Raw genomic sequence first — 6731 nt, 5'->3', positions numbered from 1 at the left:
ATCTCTGAGCTGATCCTTGACCCCTGTTGTCATGGAGCATGGACACTCTCTTGTTGTTCCTCCTCACTTTGATGGGAATAACTATGCTTATTGGAAAGTAAGGATGAAAGCATTCCTGAAATCCATTGATGAGAGAGTTTGGAATTCCGTTGAGTACGGATGGGAGAAGCCCACTACTCCTGTGAGTGAGTGGCAAACTTCTGAAAAAGAAGCAGTTGGCTTCAATAGTAAAGCTATGAATGCCATCTTCAATGCTGTTTCTATGGAGGAATTTAAGAGGATCTCTAATGTTGAGATTGCTCATATTGCTTGGAAAATCCTCCAAACTGTGCATGAAGGCACAAAGGCAGTTAAGATAAACAAACTGCAGCAATTAACTTCTAGGTTTGAGAGCATTAGGATGTCTGATGATGAATCCTTTGATGAATTTTATGCCAAACTAAATAATATTGTTAATTCTGCTTTTAATTTGGGTGAAATCTATGATCAACCTAAAATTGTTAGGAAGATACTTATATCCTTAATTGAAGACTTTAGACCCAAAATGACTACCATTACTGAAAGCAAGGATGTGGACTCCATCCCTATTGATGAGCTTGTAGGATCTCTTCAGTCCTATGAGTCTGACCTACCTAAAGTAAACAAATCCAAATCAATGGCTCTTAAGTCAGTTGATGATGTTGATGGTGGTGGATTTGATGATGAGCTCTCTGCTATAGAGATTGCCTATCTTGCCAAAAACTTCAAAAACTTTCTTAGAAATACCAACAGAAAGGCAAGAGGTACATACACTGCTGAACCTAGAAATTGTAGGAAGAATGATCCCACTAAGGTCAATCTTCAAATAATTCTTTAGGTCCTTAATGTTTTGGCTGTCAAGGGTATGGTCATGTGAAATCTGAATGTCCTACATTCTTGAGGACTAAGGGTAAAGCTATGGTTGTAACCATAGTTTTAAAAACCGGACCGGACCGGCCGGTCCGACCGGGAACCGGTCTCAAATCCGGTCCGGTTATGATAAAAAACCGGAAATCATCTAAAATCCGATGAACAGTAAAAACCGTCCGGTTCAACCTGAAAACCGGAAAAACCGGAGGTTGAACCGGTTATGACCGGTTGAATTTTTTTTTGACTTTTTCGGCAAAACTGTGCCGTTTGGTCCTCAAAACTAATACTAATAAAATCCTAAAAATAAAAAACTAACCCTAACCTAAACTATTCAATCTCAGACTCTCTCATCTCATCTCACTGACTCACTCTGCTCACGCCCCTCACTCTGCCTCAGCCGAACTCCCTCACTCACCTCAAGCTCAAATCTCAACTCACTCAAGCTCAAATCTCAAGCTCTCATCGCACTGAACTGAAGGCTCACGCTGTGCTCAGCGCTCGCACTGCCTCACGCTGTCCGAAGCTCTCACTGTGCTCTCCGAAGCTCTCATCGCACTGAAGGGCGAAGCTCAAGCTGAGTTTTTTTTTTAATTTTTCTTTTTCTTTTCCTTCGCTGCGCTCTCTGCCTTCGCCCTTTGTGCTGATCTGCTGTGTTCTTCTCGGCAGGTAATGTTCTTTCTTTTTCATTTTCTATGTTCTCTTTTTTTTTTTTTTTTTTTTTTTTTTTTTTTTTTTTTTTCCGGCTTCATCTTTTTTTCTTGATTACCTGATTTTTTTGTGTGTTTCTTTTTTCCTTCTCTGCGCTCTCTGCCTTCGCCCTTTGTGCTCTGCTCTCTGCTTCTCGGCAATGTTCTAAGCAGGTAATGTAATGTTCTTTTCTTTTTCATTTTCTGGGTTCTCTTTTTCTTTTTTTCTTTTTTCGGCTTCATCCTTCATCAGGTAATAAACTAATAATTAATATATTTTATGAATTTGATTACTTGATTTTGATTTTGATCATTTTCTCTGTTCTGTTTTTTTTTTTTTTATTACAGTTGATGTTTCTAAAGCAGGTTCAAAGTCTTTGGACCCTCTATTGCTGAGTGCTATGTTATGAGTCTTGTGACCAGTCCATTGGCTTTTGTCAATAAATTATTACTGCAAAAAAAAGAAAAAAAAAAAAGGTGTTTCTTTGCAATTTGATGCAGAAATCAGTTATCAAACTTCAAGAGTTATTACGTCAAATTATTTAAAAAGATGTTATATTATATACTTACATACTTGTATTCTTTTAAAAGGAAAGTAGGAAACATATTTGTTATTATAGGTTTGTTAGTTTTAGACTTTTAGTATATTAAAAAATTATTAATTATTTATATAATTTAAATAAATAATAATTAAATTATTTATGACGTCACCGGTTCGACCATCGGTCGGACCTCGGTCCGACCATAAAACCGGTATTTAGTTCCTTTTCCGGTTCTTTCACCGTACCGGTTTTTAAAACCATGGTTGTAACCCTTAGCGATAATGAGGTTTCTGATGATGAGTCCGGATGTGATAAGGATGGAAACTTCATTGCTTTCACTGCTACTGCTGTAGTCAATGAAAGCATATCTGTTGAAGAGAACCCTTGTGATGGGGAACTCTTTGAGGATGCAGATCTTCAAGAGGCCTACAATAAACTTTGCAAAATTGCTGCAAGGAATGCTATGAATGTAGAACTTGGTCTGAAGAAAATTGAATCTCTTGAGCTTGAAAAGAAAAATTTGCTTGTTAAACTGTTTGATGCTAATGATCTTTTGAACAATGTTAAATCTGAGAATATGTTGTTGCTTGATAAAGTTAAAACTTTGGAACATGATTTATCTATTGCTAGATCTGCTAGTTTAAACTTGATCACATGCTAAATGTTCAAAAGTATCATTCTAATAAATCTGGGTTAGGATATGTTGAAAGCATCTTCGATTCTGCACCTCATTCCACGAATTTTGTTCCTTCATCTTCTTCTAAACCTTCTGTGAGTGAGGTTGTGAGTGAAACTATCAAACCACCTGTGAGTGAGGTAGTCAAACCTGTAGAAGTTTCACCTCCTAAGAAGATTAGGGTTGATTTGAGAGAAACTAAACCTACCCTTTCTAAGGACAAGATGCATGGTAAACCTGCTTGGGTTTGTCATTTTTGTGGTAAGTCTGGACACATTCGTCCTAACTGTTACAAGCTTCAAGCTGCTAAGAGAGCAAACAAACCAAAAGTGTCTGTGTCTCAAACACAAGATCCTATGGCACTTATTGGTGAATTGGTAAAGGTGTTGAACCTTTATTCCAATCCAGGAGTTGGAAATCACTCGAATGTGAATAAGAACTCCAATACTCGTGATGCATCTAAAAAGTTTTGGATGCAAAAGACTCGACCTAATTGAGTCTTTCTGACGTGGTCCTTGTACTTCATTGCTCATTCCTCTGTAACCATTGTTCTTTGGTTTTTTTGTTTCTTTTGTTTTGTTTCTAGGATTTGCATTGCATTACATTCATGCATTTCATTCTAGGATTTATTTGTTTTCACTTAAATAAATAAAAAAAGAAAATAAAAAAAGAAAAGGAGAAAGCAAAAATGTGTTTGACATTGTTTTCTTGGTTTTTGAAAACAAGGTTGGTCAATTTATTTACACATATTATGTCCTATGTACCTTGTTTAGCTTTGATGAGCTTATTTATTGCACTTGACTAGTTGAAGCTTTATAGTACATGTTGTGTGGGAAAGATGTGTATGGTTTTAATCAGTTTGTCTTGATCTTGAAGTCACATGTTATTTGACTGTTGGACTTGATCCTTTTGAGAAAGGCATAAATAACCATCTCACCACTGTTCACTAGCCAATCATGAACACCTTAGTGCATATCATAAGATTCTGTGCTCGAGAAAGTGTTGCACATGCACAAAAGAACATAAGGTGTAGCCTCTTTAATTGGTGTGTACTATTAGGCTTGATGCCATCTCACATAAATAAAATTGGTGTGTACTATTAGGCATGATGCCATCTCACAAAAAAACAAAAAAAAAAGAGGCAAAAATACAAGAAACTTACATGATTGCAAGCTTTTGTTCTAGGAGATGTGGGAGTTATAGGATGTAACTCTTTAGGTGATAGTCTCTTTTAAATTCTATGTGATGAATTTTGTAGACTTTGTGATTGATTGCTATTCACATATCACCTCACATGTATCTCAAGTTTATACTAGTTGCACACACTACACAAGTTACTCTTTGTTAAACTTTGTACATGTTATTGTGTGTGTTTTTGGTCTGACCAACCAAGTTTAAAGATACTTTGAGAATTATGCAAAACATTTTTTTGCTTGAGAACTTGAAAGGAAGAATGGCTGAAATTATCTTTGAAGAAACTGGGATTAAAATTTGGGTTTGTGAAAAAAGCATTCCATCTCATACTCATGCATTTTGTTTCTGTAATTTAATGCTTTGAGGAGTTATTTTCAAAATATGGTTTGTGCTTTTCAAATCTGTGATTTTTCTCAAAAATTTTGTGAGCCTCTGCCCATTTCGATCGATCCAGTCTGATTTTCAATCAATCGAAAAAGTGCTTTATTTTATTGAAAAATGACTGTCTCATTCGATCGATCGAATGTGTTTTTCGATCACCGAAAGTCGCGAATCAGGTTTTTAAAACACTGTTCTTGACTTTTTCAAAACTTTTCTAAAGTCTTTTCTCTCTCTCCACTTGGCAAGCTCAACTATTCCAATTTTTGTCGTTTTCCTCCGGATTTTTTTGCAAAGAATCTCTTTCCTCAAGCCGGTAAGACTCTTTACCCTTCCTTTTGAATTTATTTTCATGATTTCTTGCATAAATCCATGCATTTGAGGGAGATTTTCGGACTTAGCATTTTTGGGATTTTCTGTTGATTCAAGCCCTATTTTGTGCAATTGATCATTGGGTTTTTGTGGGACACATCATACACATGAACCTTGCTTGTTAATTTGATCATTTTGAGTTGGTGAAAAATTGAAAAATCTAGGGTTTGTTCTTGATCCGAATTGGGGCTTTTGTTAAATTGGGTAGAATTTGATGAAATTGGCTTGTTGTGTTGATGTAATTAAGCATTATAATCTATGTCCTGTGTTTGTAATGCTCAATTCATCAATTTGTTTAAAAAATTTCAACAAGTGGTTTTCAATTTTTGGGGTTTCTGATAAGAAATTTCCCTGCTCAAGCCAATTTTGTCAATTTAATCTCAATTGAACTTAATTGCTTACTGCATTAGTACATACATCATGGCATTGTAATTGTTCATGCATCATATAGATTTTCATTCTATTGTTTTTTGTGCTAACTTGCAGTCTGCCCTTGGTTTTGTTTGCTTGTGTTCTTTTGGTTTTCTCTTTGTGTCTCTGTCCTTTCCTTAGCATCATGCCTAGGAAGACTAGAGCCCGTAGGACTATTCCCTCCTCTTCTCCATCCCCTCCTTCCTTTGACCGTGAGAAGTTTCCGAGTGAGAAAAACCAAGAGATTTTTGAGAAGCTAAACCTTAGGAGAAAGATTTGGGCTAAGCGTTCTGTTCTGTAGATGAACTTGATCCTGCCATTAGGGCAAACTTTGAGTGTCAGGGCTGATTACCCTTGTTGGATGTTTCTGATCCTCCTCCACCTTCTGCCTTGATTAGAGAGTTCTTTTCGAACATCTCTATCCACATCTATGATTCCAACACTTTAGTAAAGAGTTGGATATGAGGCGTAGAGTACACCATTACTCCTCAGGTAGTGGCTGATGCTCTAGGGGTACCTTTGGTCCGGAATCCAGTCTATCCATATGACGAGTCTCCCGAGTTGAGCGACGTTTTGTCTTACATCACTGGGACTTCTGTCCAGTGGGGTTCTGATCCTAGGATCACTTCTGCTGAGCTCTCTGGGTTGCACTATCTGTTCTTTAGGATAGCTTGTCATTCTATCTGGCCCATTGCTCATGTTCACACCATTCCTTTTGAGAGGTGGGTGTTTTTGTACGCCCTGGTTACTGATGCTCCTATTAGTTTTCCCCATCTCTTTCTCGTTCTTTGAACGATGTTTATAGGAGTTCATCTACTTCTCATGCTCTTGTTCATCCTATTTTCATTCATAGGATTTGCTTTATCTTGATCTTAGTGGCTTCCCTTCCTCTGAGCCCGTTCATGTGATAGCTCCCATAGGTGCGCCTTTTCTTAGACAGAGGGCCGCTCATCTTCGAGCTGTTCTAAACATCCTAGGTCTGAGCCGTCTAGTAGCGCACCTCCTCCTTCTTCTACAGGTTTTGCTGGTGAGGATGTTCCTGATCCAGTGGTGATGATGCTACTGCTGCTGATGTTCCTCCACCTCCTTCGGCCGACTTTGATGTTCGTCGTTCTCTGGAGACTGTCATGACCGTTCTAGGCGGCTCATGGTCAGATTTGGTGGACTTACTAGATGAGATTCGTGCTCTCCGAGCCGACTTTGCGCGTCTTCATTCACCCTTCCACCTCCTTTGATGGCGACTTGTGATTGTCCTTTGGCATTCCGTCACAAAAAGGGGGAGTGGAGTTTTGACTTGTAGAGGAGTTTGTAGTTAGAGGGAGATTTTTTTTTTTTTTTTTTTTTTGAGGAGCTTGTGGAGATTTTAGATTGTATCTAGGTGCTTCACTTTGTATATCATTTTTGGGGATATTCACGTTAGGGGGAGTAACATTGATTGATATTCATGTTATATTCATTGATTCTTGTTGCTTTGTGATTCACTGCTTATTGATTTATATTTATGAGTTGTTCATTCATATATGTCTTTATTTTGTGTTGTGTGAATCTTACAAGAATGTTATACCTGTTGTTTTACTCTTTTCT

The 6731-nt window shown here is 37.5% G+C and overlaps 1 long non-coding RNA gene across 1 annotated transcript; it reads left to right on the top strand.

The window, feature by feature from the left end:
- The first annotated feature begins 1213 nt into the window (after positions 1-1213).
- Positions 1214-2307, top strand: LOC136066759 (uncharacterized). Its single transcript, XR_010628236.1, has 2 exons — positions 1214-1554; positions 1749-2307. It is a non-coding gene; the product is annotated as an uncharacterized LOC136066759 (long non-coding RNA).
- Positions 2308-6731: the final 4424 nt, after the last annotated feature.

The sequence above is a fragment of the Quercus suber genome, unplaced genomic scaffold (genome assembly GCF_002906115.3).
Source record: "Quercus suber isolate HL8 unplaced genomic scaffold, Cork oak 2.0 scaffold_45, whole genome shotgun sequence".
Lineage (NCBI taxonomy): Eukaryota > Viridiplantae > Streptophyta > Magnoliopsida > Fagales > Fagaceae > Quercus > Quercus suber.
Note: the sequence above shows the minus strand (reverse complement) of the source record. Positions and strands in the feature narration are given on the sequence as shown.